The sequence below is a fragment of the Crinia signifera genome, chromosome 1 (assembly GCF_055691185.1).
Source record: "Crinia signifera chromosome 1, ASM5569118v1, whole genome shotgun sequence".
NCBI classification, from domain to species: Eukaryota; Metazoa; Chordata; class Amphibia; order Anura; family Myobatrachidae; genus Crinia; species Crinia signifera.
This window is the reverse complement of record NC_139217.1, coordinates 153035813-153057464: the sequence shown is the minus strand read 5'-3', so window position 1 is coordinate 153057464 and position 21652 is coordinate 153035813. Positions and strand designations below refer to the sequence as shown.

The following is a 21652-nucleotide window of genomic DNA, read 5'->3' as shown; positions in this document are numbered from 1 at the left end:
GGGAATGGGATGCAGAAAGCAGGCAATGGCACCATAGAGGAGAGTAGGGGAATGGGATGCAGAAAGCAGGTGGTGGCGGTAGAGAGAGGATACATGTCAGGGAATGAAATGCAGAAAGCAGTTGGTGGCGGCAGAGCGAGGATAGGTGTTAGTGAATAGTGAATGCAGAAAGTAGACGTGGTGGCATAAAGGAGAGGAGGAGAATGGGATGCAGAAAACAGGTGGTAGCAGCAGAGAAAGGAGGTGAAGAGGAATGGGAGGCAGAAAGCAGGCAGTAATAGCAGAGAGAGGAGGAGAGGAGAAATGGGATTCAGAAATGAAGGCGGTGGTGGCAGAAAGAGGAGAATGGGCGGTTGGCGGCTGTTTCTATTTTGTTTACAATTTACATTTTTTTTATTGTTTTTGATACGACAACAACAACAACACAAAGAAAGGTATGTGATGGTCTGCCTAGAAGTGGCAGTGGAAGACTGTTTTTTTACATTTTAATATTTGTTTTTTCATGATACAACAATACAATAAAGGCGTGTGATGGACCGGCTGGAGGTCAGGTTTTTTTTTATGTACAGTTTAATATTTTTGTGATGTTGTATAATGAAAAAATAAACTAGCACAAAATATTACAAGAAAGGGGCAGTGGTGGCAGAGAGAGGTGATGGGAAACTGGATGCAGAAAGTAGGCGACGGCAGCAGAAAGTGTAGAGGAAGAGATAGGGATTAGGATTTAGAAAGCAGTTGGTGGTGGCAGAAAGAGGATACAATACGTGACAGGGAATGAGATGGAGAAAGCAGGCAGTAGCGGCATAGAGGAGAGAAGGTGAATGGGACGCAGAAAGCAGGTGGTAGTAGCAGAGAGAGGAACTGACTGGTAATGGGATGCATAAGGCAGGTGGTGGTAGTAGAGAGAGGAGGTGACAGTAAATGGGACATAAAAAGCAGGCGGTAGCACTATAGAGAAGAGGAAGCAATGGGGAATGGAATGCAGAAAGCAGGTGGTAGTAGCAGAGAGAGGAACTGACTGGTAATGGGATGCGTAAGGCAGGTGGTGGTAGCAGAGAGAGGAGGTGACAGTAAATGGGACATAGAAAGCAGGCGGTAGCAGTATAGAGAAGAGAAAGCACTGGGGAATGGAATGCAGAAAGCAGGTGGTGAAAGCAGAGAGAGGAGAGGAAGTGTTAGGGAATGGAATGCAGAAAGCAGGTTGTGCCAGCAGCAGAGAGAGGAAAGGAAGTGTTAGGGTACCGAATGCAGAAAACAGGTGGAGGCAGCAAAGAGAGGAGAGGAAGTGTTAGGGAATGGAATTCAGAAAGCAGGTGGTGTCAGCAGAGAGAGGAGAGGAAGTGTTAAGGAATGGAATGCAGAAAACAGGTGGTGTCAGCAGAGAGAGGAGAGGAAGTGTTAGGGAATGGAATGCAGAAAGCAGGTGGTGGCATCAGAGAGAGGAGAGGAAGTGTTAGGGAATGGAATGCAGAAAGCAGGTGGTGTCAGCAGAGAGAAGAAAGGAAGTGTTAGGGTCCCGAATGCAGAAAGCAGGTGGTGTCAGCAGAGAGAGGAGAGGAAGTGTTAGGGAATGGGATGCAGAAAGCAGGTGGTGGCAACAGAGAGATGAGAGGAAGTGTTAGGGTACAGAATGCAGAAAGCGGGTCGTGTCAGCAGAGAGAAGAAAGGAAGTGTTAGGGTCCAGAATGCAGAAAGCAGGTGGTGCCGGCAGAGAAAGGAGAGGAGGGTGAGGGAATGGAATGCAGAAAGCAGGTGGTGTCATCAGAGAGAGGAGAGGAAGTGTTAGGGAATGGGATGCAGAAAGCAGGTGATGGCAACAGAGAGATGAGAGGAAGTGTTAGGGTACAGAATGCAGAAAGCAGGTGGTGGCAGCAGAGAGAGGAGAGGAAGTGTTAGGGAATGGGATGCAGAAAGCAGGTGGTGGCAACAGAGAGAGGAGAGGAAGTGTTAAGGAATGGAATGCAGAAAGCAGGTGGTGTCAGCAGAGAGAAGAAAGGAAGTGTTAGGGAATGGAATGCAGAAAGCAGGTGGTGTCAGCAGAGAGAGGAGAGGAAGTGTTAGGGAATGGAATGCAGAAAGCAGGTGGTGACAACAGAGAGAGGAGAGGAAGTGTTAAGGAATGGAATGCAGAAAGCAGGTGGTGTCAGCAGAGAGAAGAAAGGAAGTGTTAGGGAATGGAATGCAGAAAGCAGGTGGTGTCAGCAGAGAGAGGAGAGGAAGTGTTAGGGAATGGAATTCAGAAAACAGGTGGAGGCAGCAGAGAGAGGAGAGGAAGTGTTAGGGAATGGAATGCAGAAAGCAGGTGGTGTCAGCAGAGAGAAGAAAGGAAGTGTTAGGGTCCCGAATGCAGAAAGCAGGTCGTGTCAGCAGAGAGAGGAGAGGAAGTGTTAGGGAATGGGATGCAGAAAGCAGGTGGTGGCAACAGAGAGATGAGAGGAAGTGTTAGGGTACAGAATGCAGAAAGCGGGTCGTGTCAGCAGAGAGAAGAAAGGAAGTGTTAGGGTCCAGAATGCAGAAAGCAGGTGGTGCCGGCAGAGAAAGGAGAGGAGGGTGAGGGAATGGAATGCAGAAAGCAGGTGGTGTCATCAGAGAGAGGAGAGGAAGTGTTAGGGAATGGGATGCAGAAAGCAGGTGATGGCAACAGAGAGATGAGAGGAAGTGTTAGGGTACAGAATGCAGAAAGCAGGTGGTGGCAGCAGAGAGAGGAGAGGAAGTGTTAGGGAATGGGATGCAGAAAGCAGGTTGTGCCAGCAGCAGAGAGAGGAGAGGAAGTGTTAGGGAATGGGATGCAGAAAGCAGGTGGTGGCAACAGAGAGATGAGAGGAAGTGTTAGGGTACAGAATGCAGAAAGCGGGTCGTGTCAGCAGAGAGAAGAAAGAAAGTGTTAAGAGTCCCGAATGCAGAAAGCAGGTGGTGGCAGCAGAGAGAGGAGAGGAAGTGTTAGGGAATGGGATGCAGAAAGCAGGTGGTGGCAACAGAGTGAGGAGAGGAAGTGTTAGGGTACAGAATGCAGAAACCAAGTGGTGGCAACAGAGTGAGGAGAGGAAGTGTTAGGGTACAGAAAGCAGAAAGCAGGTGGTGGCAGCAGAGAGAGGAGAGGAAGTGTTAGGGAATGGGATGCAGAAAGCAGGTGGTGGCAACAGAGAGAGTAGAGGAAGTGTTAGGGAATGGAATGCAGAAAGCAGGTGGTGTCAGCAGAGAGAAGAAAGAAAGTGTTAGGGTCCCGAATGCAGAAAGCAGGTGGTGTCAGCAGAGAGAGGAGAGGAAGTGTTAGGGAATGGAATGCAGAAAACAGGTGGAGGCAGCAGAGAGAGGAGAGGAAGTGTTAGGGAATGGAATGCAGAAAGCAGGTGGTGTCAGCAGAGAGAGGAGAGGAAGTGTTAAGGAATGGAATGCAGAAAGCAGGTGGTGTCAGCAGAGAGAAGAAAGGAAGTGTTAGGGTCCCGAATGCAGAAAGCAGGTGGTGGCAACAGAGAGAGGAGAGGAAGTGTTAGGGAATGGAATGCAGAAAGCAGGTGGTGTCAGCAGAGAGAGGAGAGGAAGTGTTAGGGAATGGAATGCAGAAAGCAGGTGGTGGCATCAGAGAGAGGAGAGGAAGTGTTAGGGAATGGGATGCAGAAAGCAGGTGGTGGCAACAGAGAGATGAGAGGAAGTGTTAGGGTACAGAATGCAGAAAGCGGGTCGTGTCAGCAGAGAGAAGAAAGAAAGTGTTAAGAGTCCCGAATGCAGAAAGCAGGTGGTGGCAGCAGAGAGAGGAGAGGAAGTGTTAGGGAATGGGATGCAGAAAGCAGGTGGTGGCAACAGAGTGAGGAGAGGAAGTGTTAGGGTACAGAATGCAGAAACCAAGTGGTGGCAACAGAGTGAGGAGAGGAAGTGTTAGGGTACAGAAAGCAGAAAGCAGGTGGTGGCAGCAGAGAGAGGAGAGGAAGTGTTAGGGAATGGGATGCAGAAAGCAGGTGGTGGCAACAGAGAGAGTAGAGGAAGTGTTAGGGAATGGAATGCAGAAAGCAGGTGGTGTCAGCAGAGAGAAGAAAGAAAGTGTTAGGGTCCCGAATGCAGAAAGCAGGTGGTGTCAGCAGAGAGAGGAGAGGAAGTGTTAGGGAATGGAATGCAGAAAACAGGTGGAGGCAGCAGAGAGAGGAGAGGAAGTGTTAGGGAATGGAATGCAGAAAGCAGGTGGTGTCAGCAGAGAGAAGAAAGGAAGTGTTAGGGTCCCGAATGCAGAAAGCAGGTTGTGTCAGCAGAGAGAGGAGAGGAAGTGTTAGGGAATGGAATGCAGAAAGCAGGTGGTGGCATCAGAGAGAGGAGAGGAAGTGTTAGGGAATGGGATGCAGAAAGCAGGTGGTGGCAACAGAGAGATGAGAGGAAGTGTTAGGGTACAGAATGCAGAAAGCGGGTCGTGTCAGCAGAGAGAAGAAAGGAAGTGTTAGGGTCCCGAATGCAGAAAGCAGGTGGTGCCAGCAGAGAGAGGAGAGGAAGTGTTAGGGAATGGGATGCAGAAAGCAGGTGATGGCAACAGAGAGATGAGAGGAAGTGTTAGGGTACAGAATGCAGAAAGCAGGTGGTGGCAGCAGAGAGAGGAGAGGAAGTGTTAGGGAATGGGATGCAGAAAGCAGGTGGTGGCAACAGAGAGAGGAGAGGAAGTGTTAGGGAATGGAATGCAGAAAGCAGGTGGTGTCAGCAGAGAGAAGAAAGGAAGTGTTAGGGTCCCGAATGCAGAAAGCAGGTGGTTTCAGCAGAGAGAGGAGAGTAAGTGTTAGGGAATGGAATGCAGAAAACAGGTGGAGGCAGCAGAGAGAGAAGAGGAAGTGTTAGGGAATGGAATGCAGAAAGCAGGTGGTGTCAGCAGAGAGAGGAGAGGAAATGTTAGGGAATGGGATGCAAAAAAGCAGGTGATGGCAACAGAGAGATGAGAGGAAGTGTTAGGGTACAGAATGCAGAAAGCGGGTCGTGTCAGCAGAGAGAAGAAAGGAAGTGTTAGGGTCCCGAATGCAGAAAGCAGGTGGTGCCAGCAGAGAGAGGAGAGGAAGTGTTAGGGAATGGGATGCAGAAAGCAGGTGATGGCAACAGAGAGATGAGAGGAAGTGTTAGGGTACAGAATGCAGAAAGCAGGTGGTGGCAGCAGAGAGAGGAGAGGAAGTGTTAGGGAATGGAATGCAGAAAACAGGTGGAGGCAGCAGAGAGAGGAGAGGAAGTGTTAGGGAATGGAATGCAGAAAGCAGGTGGTGTCAGCAGAGAGAAGAAAGGAAGTGTTAGGGTCCCGAATGCAGAAAGCAGGTTGTGTCAGCAGAGAGAGGAGAGGAAGTGTTAGGGAATGGAATGCAGAAAGCAGGTGGTGGCATCAGAGAGAGGAGAGGAAGTGTTAGGGAATGGGATGCAGAAAGCAGGTGGTGGCAACAGAGAGATGAGAGGAAGTGTTAGGGTACAGAATGCAGAAAGCGGGTCGTGTCAGCAGAGAGAAGAAAGGAAGTGTTAGGGTCCCGAATGCAGAAAGCAGGTGGTGCCAGCAGAGAGAGGAGAGGAAGTGTTAGGGAATGGGATGCAGAAAGCAGGTGATGGCAACAGAGAGATGAGAGGAAGTGTTAGGGTACAGAATGCAGAAAGCAGGTGGTGGCAGCAGAGAGAGGAGAGGAAGTGTTAGGGAATGGGATGCAGAAAGCAGGTGGTGGCAACAGAGAGAGGAGAGGAAGTGTTAGGGAATGGAATGCAGAAAGCAGGTGGTGTCAGCAGAGAGAAGAAAGGAAGTGTTAGGGTCCCGAATGCAGAAAGCAGGTGGTTTCAGCAGAGAGAGGAGAGGAAGTGTTAGGGAATGGAATGCAGAAAACAGGTGGAGGCAGCAGAGAGAGGAGAGGAAGTGTTAGGGAATGGAATGCAGAAAGCAGGTGGTGTCAGCAGAGAGAGGAGAGGAAGTGTTAGGGAATGGAATGCAGAAAGCAGGTGGTGGCATCAGAGAGAGGAGAGAAAGTGTTAGGGAATGGGATGCAAAAAAGCAGGTGATGGCAACAGAGAGATGAGAGGAAGTGTTAGGGTACAGAATGCAGAAAGCAAGTGGTGGCAGCAGAGAGAGGAGAGGAAGTGTTAGGGAATGGGATGCAGAAAGCAGGTGGCGGCAACAGAGTGAGGAGAGGAAGTGTTAGGGTACAGAATGCAGAAAGCGGGTGGTGTCAGCAGAGAGAGGAGAGGAAGTGTTAGGGAATGGAATGCAGAAAGCAGGCAGTGCTGGCATAGGCCCTTATTCTGGTTGGTGCGGATATTCCCGCATTCTTACGGAGCGGTCCGCACGCCACGGTGTTCTGCCGCGTGCGGCCATCGTCCGTAGAAACGCCCACGGGTCCTCCGCATTCGGACGGACTCACTCTTTAAGAACAGGGCGTGTTTACGGACGACATACAAACCATGCGTGTGCGGGAGAAACACTCCGATTCTGCACGGTATGCTCGGGAATACCGCATCCGAACGGGAGCCAAGCGGTGCTACCGCACGTAAGCGGAGTATTTACGCCAAACAACCCACTATTATGTATATTCTGCAATACATCACATGACCCACTTATTCAATTACCTATCCTCATAAAAAACTTCTTATTTGGAATTGGAATCAATTAGATGCCAATATATCCTTACAAGCATGCCTAACACATGCATTGCACACATTAACCCTTACAGCAATTGAAGTGCAATGGTTTCAATTAAAGCACTGACAAGCGTCCTATTAGTGAGTAATGAGTAAAGGAGTCGATTCTATTGGGTTCAGGTGTTAATGCTTGTAGTCATTAGGCGTACGTTCGCCTACCGCATGAACGAGTGGTGTCCGCAAAGCAATAGTACACTTGTGGACACCGCACATTTCTTCCCTTTTTGATCGCGTGCATTCGGAGTGGTATCCGAATGTACGCCCCCCAACATAAGTGTACTCCCCCGTGTCCGCCCATGTTTCCGCCCCGTTTTGCCCACTTTGAAACTACGCCCATGTGTCATTCCGCATGACGCCCATAATACGCCCATATTTCCCGACTGATTGCGGGGAACAGTTTTGGACGGGATTTGGCCGAACAGGTACGGAGTCAAGGCGTGGCACATGCGCGTTGCGTTCTCCACGCATGCGCAGACGCCGTAAAGACGCGATCCGAAAGTATGCGGTAAAGTACGCGTCAATCAGAATAAGGGCCATAGAGAGGAGGTGAGGGAATGGTATGAAAAAAGCATGTGCTGGCAGTAGAAAGAAGAGAGAAAGTGACGGGGGAAAGGGTTGAAGCAGGCGGTGGTAGTAAAGTGAGAAGGTGATGGGGAAAGTATAAAGCCCCACACACACAATCAATATTGCCTAATGTGTCTACTCCATATTGTTAATGATGCTCACTCCCTTTCATTGTTTAACGAAGACGGGGGAGTCCTCAATATTGACGGTCATGCTGCAGCTGTAGCATGACCGTAGCTCTATCCCCCTCCCGCATCGGAAAGTGTGCACAGGTTGCCAGAGTCGGCATCCCCGCCGCTGCCGATATCGCCGTAATTGGGGACTCATTAAGTGTGTATGGGGCTTTACTTTCCTCCAACCATCCAACTGACCAACTACCCAACTTGTCTGTTATCTAAAATGCTGCTCCACATACGTAACCGACTTTATCATCAGACCAGCCAAATTCTCTCCGACTTGTGATGCCACAGAAGTAGTGTCTGAATACGTCTGCAATGCTGCAATTTAAGTAAATAAATATTGCAATAAATAAACAAACAAACAAACAAACCGTTTTGCATGTGTATTTATTTCACTAAGTTCCAGAATGCCCTGGTATCTGTAAATTAGTATCTCCTACAGTGATTAAAAACTTGAAACCTTTATAAAAAGGTTGTAATGTATAGAAAAAAAAATTGGTAGTGCCAACGCTCAGTATACAAAATAATGAGTGATGCATTCCCTAGAAGTCAGTATTTGTGCGCATGCCCTGCATACCTCCCAACTGTCCCTATTACAGCGGAACAGTTCTGCTATTTGAAGACTGTGCCGCTATCTTTCCCGCTAGTGGCAATGTACCCTTGGTGGGGAGAGGGGGAGGGGCAGTTGTAGGGAGCCGGAGATTACCGCTGCTCAACTCTGTATGGCACTGCATCTCTAAGGGAGGGAGCAAACCCGGAGCTGCCCAGCTTCCAGGGGAATGCTGGCATGGTCCCGAAAACTCTGCGATGATAGGCCACGCCCAACTGCTCCTTAGCCCCATCCCTTTTCTGGACCGGCCGAGACAGGTCCCGATTTATAAATACCTAAATAGATGTTTGCATGCATGTGGCGGTACTGCCAGATCCAATGTGCAGAAACTAGGGTTCTATGTCCTCTGCATACTGCAGCATGGAAAGCTAGGATTATAGAAGTCTCTGGCTTTCCCGCTACCCAGGAATCTGACCCTGGTCCCCACCATGGGGGGGACTCGGGGTGCCTTTGGTGTGAACAGTGCAACCTGGGTCACGCTAAAAGGACAAGAGAGCGGAATGACCTCATCTACAAGTACCGGCAGATCAGGTAGGCTACACACGGGTGCGGTCTGAAAGGGTTCTACCTGGTAATATTGCGGGTCCAGCCGGCAGTGTGAACAGGGAATCAGTTGCTGAGACAGGGCATGTAACCATGTACAATAATTAGTGTGAAAGGGGTATTATGAGAAAAGAGGATCGGGTTCTGCTGCTTCTCATTAAGGACCTCGGCTATCAGGCTGGACCCTGAACATTTATAAAGGAATAGCTACCCCCTGACTGATACAGCAGAGCAGACTGGGAACCCCCTGGACTGATACAGCGGAGCAGACTGGGCACCCGCTGACTGATACAGCAGACCATATAATCTTCACTACACTATATACCCCTATACTATGCACTGCATCCCTACACTATATACCCCCTATACTCCGCACTACAACAATTCTCTATATACCGCTATACTCCACACTACGCTATATATACCCTATACTCCGCGCTACATCACTACACTATATAGCCCCTATACTCCATACTGCATCACTACACTAAATAGCCCTATACTCCACACTATATACCCCCATATTCCTCAGAACGGATTCAGTATTGAATCCCGGCGGTCGGGATCCCGGCGTTCAGAATCCCAACGCCGGAATCCCGACAGCCGAAATGCCGACAAGGGGGGGACGTGGATCGCCCCCCCGTGCGGGCTCGCTGCGCTCGCCACGCAGCGGGCCCGGTGCCTCGCTACGCTCGGCACACTAATTTATTCTCCCTCCAGGGGTGTCGTGGACACCCCAAGAGGGAGAATGTGTCGGCATTTCGGCGGTCAGGATTCCGGCGTCGGTATTCTGAACGCCGGGATCCCGACCGTCGGGATTTTAACTGCATCCCCCTCAGAACATCCCTACACTATATACCCCTATACTATGCAGTACATCATTACACTACACCAGGGGCGGATTGGGAATTAAAAGCAGCCCGGGGAAATATGTTGAAGCAGCCCCAGGGAGACGGCAACCGCAAATTTTGGAGGGCGTGGCCTATTGATATGGGGGTGTGGTCTATTTCAACAAGGCCACGCCCCATTTTAGCAGCTGTGGGGGCATGGCTAGTGGCTCTCTGAACTGCTGGCTATGTCCCCAGCCCCTCAGCCTGCAGAATAGGCGCATGTGAGGGGGAACGCAGGGTGGCGTAGGGTGACAGAGGGGAGACGCAGCATGGCATAGGATGTGGGGTGGCGGAGGATTCAGGTAGGGAGGGGGGGGGAAGCAGAGTGGGAGGTGGTATGCGGTAAAAAAATATGTATTAAGAAAAAAAAGATAATAATGACACCAATAACGACATAATAAGGACACAACAGGCTGCTCCCCCTGTATAATAACAGGACACCACAGGCTGCTCCCCCTGTATAATAACAGGACACCACAGACTGCTCCCCTGTATAATAACAGGACACCACAGACTGCTCCCCTGTATAATAACAGAACACCGTAGACTGCTCCCCTGTATAATAACAGGACACCGCAGACTGCTCCCCTGTATAATAACAGGACACCGCAGGCTTCTCCCCAGTATATCAGGACACCCCAGGCTGCCCCCCAGTATTAAAATAAACGAATAGGACACCACAGGCTGCTCCCTCTGTATAATTATACCAGGACACCACAAGCTGCTCCCCCTGTATAACTATACGTTACACCACAGGCTGCTCCCCCCGCACAATAACAAGAACCCCCTATATTAAAAGAAGAGGATACCACAGGCTGCTCTCCCTGTATAACTATACCAGGACACCACAGGCTGCTCCGCCTGTATAATTATACCAAGACTGTCCTGGTGTAATTATACAAGGGGAGCAGCCTGTGGTGTCCTGGCAGGACACCACAGGCTGCTCCCCCTGTATAATTATACCTTACACCATAGGCAGCTCCCCCTGTATAATTGTACAAAGACTATCCTGGTATAATTATACAGGGGGAGCAGCCTGTGGTGTCCTGGCAGGACACCACAGGCTGCTCCTCTGTGTAATTATACCTTACACCATAGGCAGCTCCCCCTGTATAATTATACCAAGACTGTCCTGGTATAATTATACAGGGGGAGCAGCCTGTGGTGTCCTGGCAGGACACCACAGGCTGCTCCCCCTGTATAATGCTTCCCCTGTATAATTATACCTTACACTACAGGCAGCTCCCCCTGTATAATTATACCAAGGCTGTCCTGGTGTAATTATACAGGGGAGCAGCCTGTGGTGTCCTGGCAGGACACCACAGGCTGTTCCCCCTGTATAATTATACCTTACACCACAGGCAGCTCCCCCTGTATAATTATACCAAGACTGTCCTGGTGTAATTATACAGGGGGAGCAGCCTGTGGAGTCCTGGCAGGACACCACAGGCTGCTCCCCCTGTATAATTATACCAGGACACCACAGGCAGCTCCCCCTGTATAATTATACCAAGACTGTCCTGGTGTAATTATACAAGGGGAGCAGCCTGTGGTGTCCTGGCAGGACACCACAGGATGCTCCCCCTGTATAATTATACCAGGACACCACAGGCAGCTCCCCCGCCCCCCATTATAACACCCAATACATAGTACTGTTGTTACTTGCTTTTAGGCCCGGGTCCGGCTCCCGTCTCGCTGTGCCCTGCCTTGGTTTCCCACGCTGCGGCTCCGTCCTCTGAGTAGCTGTTGTCTCCACCGCAGCCCGCCCCTTCCCCCCTAGACGCACGAGTGGTTGGCCAGGAATCATTCAAGACAGGAATGTTTAAGTAACAGGCGGCCGACCCGGGACATGTGATCATGTCCTCATGCAGGAGGCCGGCGGCCATGTTCCTGTAGCCGTGGCACGGCCTACAGGAGGTCACAATGTAAAATACAAGGCGGCCCGTAAAAGTAGTACCTTTTAGAGCGGCCCGGGGGGCACATGGCACCCTGCCCCCTGGCCCAGCCCGCCCCTGGAACTGGGGCAAATGCAGAATTATGTTGGGAGTGGTAGGGGGGGAGGGGGGGTGGTGACTGTACATCATGTATTGCATGTACTGTACATCATTACACACACACTTTTGTACACAGACATACTGTACATACATGCTGTACATACATACATACATGGCATACTTACAAAAACATCACATATACACACACTACAGACACAAACAGTGCATATATACTGAAGAGAATCGATCATACGCCGATGTATCGATTGTCTGATCTATTAATTACCTTATTTGACCTCAGTGTGAAGACCCCTTAGAGCTCCGTGAGAGTGTAACCTCATATGATATGACCAGTAACGATGACCACAGACACAAGGTTAACTCTGATTTAATTATGACAAAACAACATATTTATACACAACATATGGCGCTTGGTTCAATTACATGATTGGTTAATATTTGGTGCAGAGGTAGGAAAATAACAGCGTCTATTGTGGGGTGGCTTATACGTCGCCTTGTAGGGGAGTATGTAGCAAAGTTATGAGAACTCACAGAATGTTCAGTTTCTGAGGAAAGTTACAGAGTACGGGATAGCGAGCGAGTACTGGAAACAAGCCAGAACATAGATAAGCAGGCACAGAAATTATAAGACACAGAAACAAGATGGCTGATTAACCCTTCAGTCCCCTCTTAGAATCAATGTCCTTTTTAGACAATTTGATTCTTGTAGATGGCATCTTGTTTGGTACGGTAAACTTTGACATATTCACCATAATCTTCTGGTGAGGGAGGGCTTTTGGCGAGATCAGTGTACATAGCAGGTGTTACATTATCCAGGTACTTGGAACCAATCTTCTTGCATATGGGAAAAACACAATATCCTACTATCATAAGTACAATAATTACAATGAGGATAAATATGCCTATTTGTGTTAGTGCGTGTTTCCAATCGTCTAACCAACCAAACCAACTACTCCAGGGGTTCGTGACACCTGAGTTCTTCTTGAGTTCGATGGATAAATCTTCTAGATGTTTAATAGCTAGGGTAGTTTTCCCATTAGGACCTGTGTTGTCTGGGATATAAGTACAGCATCCATCAACCTTACCTATGTACACGCAGGTTCCTCCTTTCTCGGCAAGCATCATATCTAAAGCCATACGATTCTGAAATGTCATTTGTGATGTAGCTTCCAACTGTTCAGCAATACCTTTCAAAGCATCTCTAGTATCATTAACAAAGCGCTGTTGATTATAATATATGTAATTTATCCAGTTCACATTTTTATTGATGGTTACCTGGGGAAACAGGGACTCGAAGCCGGCAGCGACCTCATCACGAGCCTTAAATTCTTTAGGAACTCCCCGGGGAACACCAATAGTGTCTATGTATATGTGTGGATCGAAGCTTTCCTTTGGAGCTTCTCTTTTGTTTCTGGAGTTTGTGTTAGGTTTATTTGTGGGAAGAGGCTCAGACAAATCGGCTGGGAGAATGTGTATGGGCATAATGATCTTTGCCAGGGCACACTCTCCTTTCCAAGGATTGTCCAGCTTTGTCCTGAGTCTCATGTCTCCACAAATAAAATAAATGTCTCCTAATGATTTTTTCATGGTGGGTATACTGATATGTCTTCGTTCAGCACAATACCCATCAGGAAACAATTTCAGATCTACAGTGTTTTGTGCAGTGCTGTTTGAGTAATAACATGTATAATTACCAGGATAAATGGTTATGGTACTACCAGGATTGGTATTCTTTACCATTATGGGATATTCTTTCTTCCATTGTTCACATTTAGTTTCTTCTACAATAGTATCAGTATACAGGCTAAAGAAACATTTATCTTGGTCTGAAGGTATGTGTATGGGCACCGTACCCAAGTGGGGTCTGGATTTTCCACACACATAACAATCAGTTTGATTAACTTTACGTGCATTATATTTCATCCATTCTAGCCAATAATTTACGTCAGATAATCCAGTTTCTATGGATATAGTGTCTTCGTAAGTGGGGTTGTTAATGGCTAACATTTCATTAAAAGTAGTGACATGTGGTTTAAAGAATGATGATGGTGTTTTAGGTTTTACAGTGGTTTTGAGGGCGGTGTATTCTGGGTTATCATACATGTCTTTTAAATGAAATCTTCCCCTTGGGCCCCCGCTTTCTCCTGATTGATATTTACCCATGACATATAGTCCGGCATCGCCGGGGGCCGGGTTTTCTAGGTTAATGATAAATTGGCTATTGCAAGTGCCCTTTTTTCGTAGGGACATACGGGCTAGTAAGGATCGACCATTGGACCATTTATGGATGCCAACATCGGGGTAATATCCCCAGTCTTGGCTGATATCAAAGGCAGTGGTATCTGCTCTAGTGTTCCACCCAACAGCCCCCCATGAGTTACAAGAATCTCCCCAGTAAGTACTAGTGATACAGATATATACGTGACTTACAGCGTGTGGTGTGTGGTGGATGTTACACAGCCATGGTAGCGGTGGTTCTCCTCGATTCCCGCCTTGATTGTTTGAACAAGATACAATATCACAATAAGAAAATATAAAAGTAGCGACAGTCGTGCTAGAAGAATTATACCAGAAGGTAAAGCGTCCATCATTTTGAGTAATATCAACTTCAGCAAAACAGTTATAAAGAACAAGCCCGAATAAAATCACTAGGGCTAAGGTGGGGGGAGTCATATCCTGTAGCGTCGTCCTCGGCTTCAGAATGTTGTACCCCTGATTCCTCATCACCTCCAGCCGGCAGGTCTTCTCCAAGTTGGAGGTCAGAGCCACTGGCTCCCGTTATTACCTCTCTCGTCCCGTCTGTGTCAGTCTCGGGATCGGTGTCGACCTCTGTGTTGACGTGTGGTGGAGGTGGAATTTTCTTCACTCTGGATGCATGGATCCACGTTGGTCCTTCGTCGGTGAGGACAGCCGTCCTGGTGACTGCGACCACTTCTGTCTCTGGTCCGTAGGTGAAATCTCCGGGGTGCTTGTTTCTCGGCAACACTTTCACTACGACCTTGTCTCCAACCCTGAATGGGTGAGTGGGTATCTGTGGATGAGAAGGATTCTTAAAGATAACATTTTGTTCTAACTCATTAAGTTTCTCTATTAGGGATCTAATGTACTCTTCTCTTATTACGTCTAGATCTCCCTCAGTTGTAACTAGTGGTTTCTTTGCCCAGGGCGTGGGAAAAGGTCTGCCCATTAGTATTTCAAAGGGGGAGTAACCTAGAGTCTTTTGTGGAGTCATTCTCTGTGGGTGATATGGAATGTGAAACTTCCATTCTATTTGCAGTGCTTTGACTAGTTCTGCTGTGACTTTGGCTGTGAAGGCTGAACCTTTATCACTATTAATTTAAAGCGGGCATCCCCAGCGCGGAATGATTTCTCGCGTGAGTATGCGGGCTACTGTTTTTTGCATCTTCTGATTTAGTGGCATATGCTTCTGGCCACCGAGAAAACATGTCGACAATGACCAGGGCATATTCCTGTCTTCCTGCATTATTGATATGTGTGAAATCGAGTTGCAGGTGAGTGAATGGAGTGGTTGGGTATTCTAGGTGCTGGTGTCTTGCTTTGTTTGGGTTGTTTGGGTTGTTTCTAAGACACACTATACATCTACTGATGTACTGTTTTACAAGTTCTTTGGCATTAGTAATGTAGAAATCATTGGAGAGGAGTAAAGTAGTTGTTACTATACTATGGTGTCCTACTCCGTGGTAATGTACTATGAACAATGATGCACTGGTTTGGGGTATACATGGTTTCCCCTCTTTGCAGATTAATCCAGTCCGTGGATTCTTCTGCAGTATTGGATATGTCCAATCTGATAGATCTGAATTAGAGGCAGCAGCCTGTAATTCTGTCAGTAGGTATGTATCATCTAACGAAGGAGGCGAGATGACAGCAAGAGTGAGGTTATATGTTGCTATAGTGGCAGCACGTTTAGCAGCGGTATCAGCAAGAGCATTGCCTTTGCTGATATCATCCTTTCCTCCAGTGTGTGCTTTACAATGAAGGATGGCAATTTGAGATGGTAATGTAATTGCGTGTAAGAGATCTGTGATGAGTTGCGCATGTGATATGCCTTTCCCATCAGCGCCAGTGAAGCCTCGGCGTTGCCAGATCATACCATGATCATGAACAACTCCGTAAGCGTATTTGGAGTCTGTGTAAATTGTGACAGGTTTGTCTTTGTAAATGTGACAAGCTCGAGTGAGTGCAATGAGTTCTGCAGCTTGTGCTGACTGTAAGGGGACTGTCTTTGCTTCAAGGGTGGTGTTTGGAAGTTTAACCACTGCATATCCTGCCTGGTACGTGTTGTCATTGGGACGGCTACAGGAGCCGTCAACAAATATTATGTCGGCATCGGGGATAGGCACAGTCGACATGTCATGTCTGGGTGAAGTTTCTGAGTCAATTGTCAGAGTACAGTCATGTTGAGGCGGCGCCTCGTCGTCAGGTCCTTTAAGACCTAAAAGTGCGTTTAGTACAGGGACAGGTCCTTCTGTGTTTGTTGCGTATTTTACAGTGAGAGAAGGGTTCCCTAGTAGGAGTACTTCATAGCCGCTGAGTCTTTGGGCAGACATGTGTTGTGTGTGTAGACCTTTGAGGATGGAGAGGACATTATGTGTGGTATGTAACACAGTAGGATGTCCTAATGTAAGTGATGTGGACATCTCAACAACCACTGCACAGGCAGCCAGTGCTCGAAGACAAGCTGGCATTCCTTGCACAGTGACAGGCATTACCTTTGAGAAGAATGCGACTGGGCGCATTTTGCCTCCATGAAGTTGGGTGAGCACGCCTGCCATGGTTGTACAGGTGTCCCTTGCAAACAAATGGAATGTTAACAGATAATCCGGGAGGCCAAGCGCGGGACTCTTTACTAACATTTCTCTCAACTTTGCAAATGCAGAAAACATTACATTAGACCATTCTATAACCTTGGGTTTGTCTTTGAGTGTGCATTGTCTCAAGATATTATCATAATAGGAACAATCAGAAATCCACTGTCTGCAGTAATTTACCATACCCAAGAAAGACAGCATATCCTTCTGGGTAGTTGGGGTGACCAGGCCCAATACAGACTGTATGCGTTGTGGACTGATTTTCCTTTCTCCCTCAGAGAGTACAAAACCCAGGTAATTGACATTTGTTTTACACCATTGCAGTTTAGCTTTTGACACCTTGTGTCCACATTCTGATAACATCTAACCGGCTGGCCTCCTCGGTGGTACTACAGAGAAGCAGATCATCTGCATACTGTAGCAGGACAGAACCATGGGGGGGGTGCCATGGAGCCAATGTGGCTTGGAGGATTATGCTATAGACCACTGGAGAGTCAATATAGCCTTGGGGTAAACGACACCAGGTTAATTGTTTACCTTCAAATGAAAAAGCAAAGAGTAATTGGGTCTCTGTGTCTATAGGAATGCTAAAAATGCGTTTTTCAAATCTATGACATTAAAGTGGGTTGCGTTTGCAGGGATTGCTGAGATGAGTGAGTTTATGTCTGGTACTATCTACAGAACAATTAATTAGTTTATTATCTGAGGTCCTGTTGACCATATCTGAGGATTTACAGTGTCTAATTCTGTGTTTGGGTCAGAACTGTCAGTCATGAGCAAGTGTGGTGATGAAACATCAATTCCCTTTCCTGCTTCTGATGGACTAATTATGATTTCTAGCACAGAGAGAAGATCTCTGCCTAGCAAATTGATTGGGCAGTCAGGTATTAAAGTAAATTCATGTTTTCCTATGTCATGGCCCTTTAAGGTCAGTCCCTGCCAGTCAATCTGAAATCTAGGGTTGTCTCTTGGTCTGGGTTGACTGGACTGCATGGGGTTACTGACCTGTCGGGGTTTGTTTGAAGGGAACGTACAGTCTCTAGCCTAATGGCTATCCGTTTCATAATTATAGCAGCTTGTCTGCCTGTTGGGTGGGGGTCCCGCAGGAGCCCTCTGAGGTAGTCTGTCTCTAGGAGGACGGAATGGTTTATTCTGTCTCCTAGGATTGTTTTGATTTTGGAAGCGTGTGAACGGGGTATGTGATGGTGTGACAGTGTTTCTTTTAACTTCAAAACAACCTGCTGCTTCCCTTTCATACAAATGTTTTTCAAAATCCTTCACTGTATCAGAGGTCCAAGTTGAAACAGTCGGCAGCAGATTATTAATGAAAGTAGAAACAAGTAAATTATCATTATGCAGAAGCGGCAGACCTGCTTCCTTGGTCCAACACTTCTTGAATCTTTTCCAGAAATTTGTCACTGTTTCTGTTTACATGAAACTGCAATAGGCAGCGATGTTCAGTGTTAGGGAGAGAGAGACCAATACTGCAGCTTCCCCCTCAAACCCCCCTCTTCCAGCAAAGACACAGAAGCCTAGCAGGAATCCGCCGTACACCCTGGGAGCTCAACAGAAAATAGATCTTTCAAAGCTGAACTGGTGTACGGTGATTTCATTCCACATGTCAGTTATCTCCTGTGCTTTGTTAAGGGGATAGTCTGCAGCTGTTTACTATATTGCAGGGATCGGGGTATTAATACTGGGGACTTGATTCCAGTCCCATCTATTATATTGTCCACCTCATGGATTAACAAGGTAATAATTTGTGGGCAACATACTCCTTACATATTTCACTAGGTAATGGGGGTGGATAGACTGTTTTATTCTTACTATTATTTCCACCCATGTCGGGGTATGATTGTGTATCAATGTATTTTTGAATAACGTCTGTGCGCAGATGGCAGCCTAATACAAGGACCGCCTCTACAACAGTACCGTTAGACAGGGACGTGAGTGTAGATTTGAACCTTATAAGTTCACTATTGGCAGATACTATCGTCTCTTTCAGGGTTATGGTACCAGAGTACTATACTACACTGGCAATCTAAACAAGTTCCTATTTGTGGTGTTCTAGGATGTGACATATATGACTATAATATGAGAGCGTGAAAAATTCAAAGTTTACAGACTAGGGGCGCTGTCACAGAAAGGCAGGTGTAACCTATAGCGGCAATCTGCGAGAGTTAGTCTTTGTCTGTTCACTTTTAGAATTATGTATTCACTTTAGACATCTCATAAAATTTTTAAATGTATAATGATTTTGTTAGTGGAAACCACAGACTGTCTACGTGACAGTGGATAGAGTCCAGTGGTTTTGTTGCTGAGAACTGTATGTGAAGCCTCACTTTGCGTTACTCCGAGAAGGAGAGCATAAAGTCCGCAAATCTGTTGGCATACAGTAGTCAGATTAGACAAATGGTGAAGTTATTGTGCGTGAACTTACCAGCCGCACGGTTTACAAGGAAATACAGATATCACGAGTGTGTATACTCACCAATCACACAGGGATATTGAATGAAAGAAAAACTTATACTTTAAGACAATACAATAAAGACAATTGGCCAATAAAGAATGGGCGTTCAAAGTGAGGTACTATTTAGACTAAAGACCCCAGGTCTCCTTCGTACTCCAAGTACGGCATCTGATCCCAGATCAGGTTATGTGCACAAAAATAGAAGACTTTAACTTCTATGATAGAAGACTCTAACTTCTATATAAGACATTCAACATACCCCAGGCATGGTGTCACAGGTTCAGGAAAAATAGAAGACTTTAACTTCTATGATAGAAGACTCTAACTTCTATATAAGACATTCAACATACCCCAGGCATGGTGTCACAGGTTCAGGATCGAGTATGTCCGTAACCTCACAACAGATTCAGGCAGACTGTAAAATCTTTATGACATCTGTGTAGGAATGGACCTCGCATCCCGGTGGCCGAGCCCCCACTTGAAGAGAATCGATCATACGCCGATGTATCGATTGTCTGATCTATTAATTACCTTATTTGACCTCAGTGTGAAGACCCCTTAGAGCTCCGTGAGAGTGTAACCTCATATGATATGACCAGTAACGATGACCACAGACACAAGGTTAACTCTGATTTAATTATGACAAAACAACATATTTATACACAACATATGGCGCTTGGTTCAATTACATGATTGGTTAATATTTGGTGCAGAGGTAGGAAAATAACAGCGTCTATTGTGGGGTGGCTTATACGTCGCCTTGTAGGGGAGTATGTAGCAAAGTTATGAGAACTCACAGAATGTTCAGTTTCTGAGGAAAGTTACAGAGTACGGGATAGCGAGCGAGTACTGGAAACAAGCCAGAACATAGATAAGCAGGCACAGAAATTATAAGACACAGAAACAAGATGGCTGATTAACCCTTCATATACACACTTCAAACACACACACACTAGCATAGAAAACATAACGCAACATATACATCTAAGCATACAGTCCATACACTCAAAAACACACATAGCATATACACACATTACTTACATATATCATATACATACATACATACAGCATATACACATGGCATGCATAGACACTGCATATACACACTGACACACACAAAGCATAACATAGCACACATATACAGCATGTACACAGACACACACATAATGTACACACTGACACATATAGCATACAGACACACACACACACACTCCCCTCTCATGCAAATATCAGGAGAGCAAATGCCAGTATAAAAAATCATTAGGCATTTAACACTCACCCCTTCCCTGCTTGCTTCAGGCTCTGAGGAAACTTCCTGCATCCCCCGGCCACATGGAGTACAGCCTGAGAGGAGCTGAGCTGCACGCTGCCTCCGCAGCTAGCTCCCCCTGCTGTCAGCCATGAGAACAGCGGCACTAGGAGGAAGCAGAAGCCGAATCTGTCAGCTCTGTGAATCGGGCTGAAAGCACCGCGGGAGGTGCTGCGTGCGGCCGCACATGCGCACCAGCCCTCCCGCGGCCATTTTAACTATGGTCACAGCCGAGGCCGGCCGCAGCCATCTTTGATTAGAGCATTTTGCTGCGGCCGGTAACCGCGGAGATGGCGGTTCGGCGGTCCGCAGCCCAGCCTGGGAGGGTGGGCGGCCGCTATTAATTAAAAATGTGCCGGCCCACCGGGAAGCGGCCCGGTTTCCCGGTGAGCCAATCCGCCCCTGCACTACACTATATACCCCTAAACTCTGCAGTACATCACTACACTATATACCCTATACTGTGGATTAAATCACTACACTATATACCTCCTATACTGAAAGCCCCCCCCCCCCCCTCGCTGTAAGCGGCATGAAGAATGAAGACTACGCAAGTCTCCGAGCACGCATCGTTGGAAATTTGCAACAGCGAACCAATCAGAATGAGATCCTATATACCTACTATACTCTACACATCACTACAATATATTCCCCCTATACTCCACACTACTGTACATCAGTACACTATATATACCCCTATACTCCACGCTACATCACTACACTATATACCCCCTATACTCCACACTACATCACTACTGTATATACCCACTGTACTACGTACTACATCACTAAATTATATACCCCTATACTCCTTACTACATTATTACACTATATACCCCTATACTCCGCACTACATCGGTATACTATATACTCGCTATACTCCGCACTACATCACTACACTATATACCCCCTATACTCCACACTACATCACTACACTATACAGTATACCCCTATACTCCACACTACATCACTACACTATATACCCCCTATACTCTGCACTACATCACTACACTATGGCCCTTATTCTGGTCCACTCGCAAAGGCAAATTCCTTCCCAAATGGAAAAAAACATGAGCACTGCAGGTGGGGCAGATGTAACATGTGCAGAGAGAATTAGATTTGTTGGAGTTATTTTGTTTCTGTGCACGGAAAGTACTGACTGCTTTATTTTTACACTGCAATATACTGTAGGTCTCACTTTTGAAGTAAAATCCCTCCCCAATTGAATTCTATCTGCACGTTATATCTGCCACCCCTGCAGTGCACATGGTTTTTGTCCATTTAAGAAGGAGCTGTAAGTGAACCAAAATAAGGGCCTAAATACCCCTATACTGCACACTACATCACTACACTATATACACCTATACTCTGCACTAGATCACTACACTATATACCCCTATACTCCGCACTACATCACTACACTATATACCCCCCTATACTCCGCACTACATCACTACACTATATACCCCCTATACTCCACACTACATAACTACACTATATACCCCTTATACTCCGCAGTACATCACTACACTATATACCCCTATACTACATCACTATACTATATATCCCCTACACTCTGCACTACATACCCCCCTATACTCCGAACT

The 21652-nt window shown here is 46.9% G+C and overlaps 1 long non-coding RNA gene across 1 annotated transcript; it reads right to left on the bottom strand.

Moving 5' to 3' along the window:
• Positions 1–11785: 11785 nt before the first annotated feature.
• LOC146062729 (uncharacterized) lies at positions 11786–19657 on the bottom strand. The gene is made up of 2 exons (XR_014471494.1): positions 19268–19657; positions 11786–14465 (listed from the first exon to the last, which is right to left on the bottom strand). It is a non-coding gene; the product is annotated as an uncharacterized LOC146062729 (long non-coding RNA).
• Positions 19658–21652: the final 1995 nt, after the last annotated feature.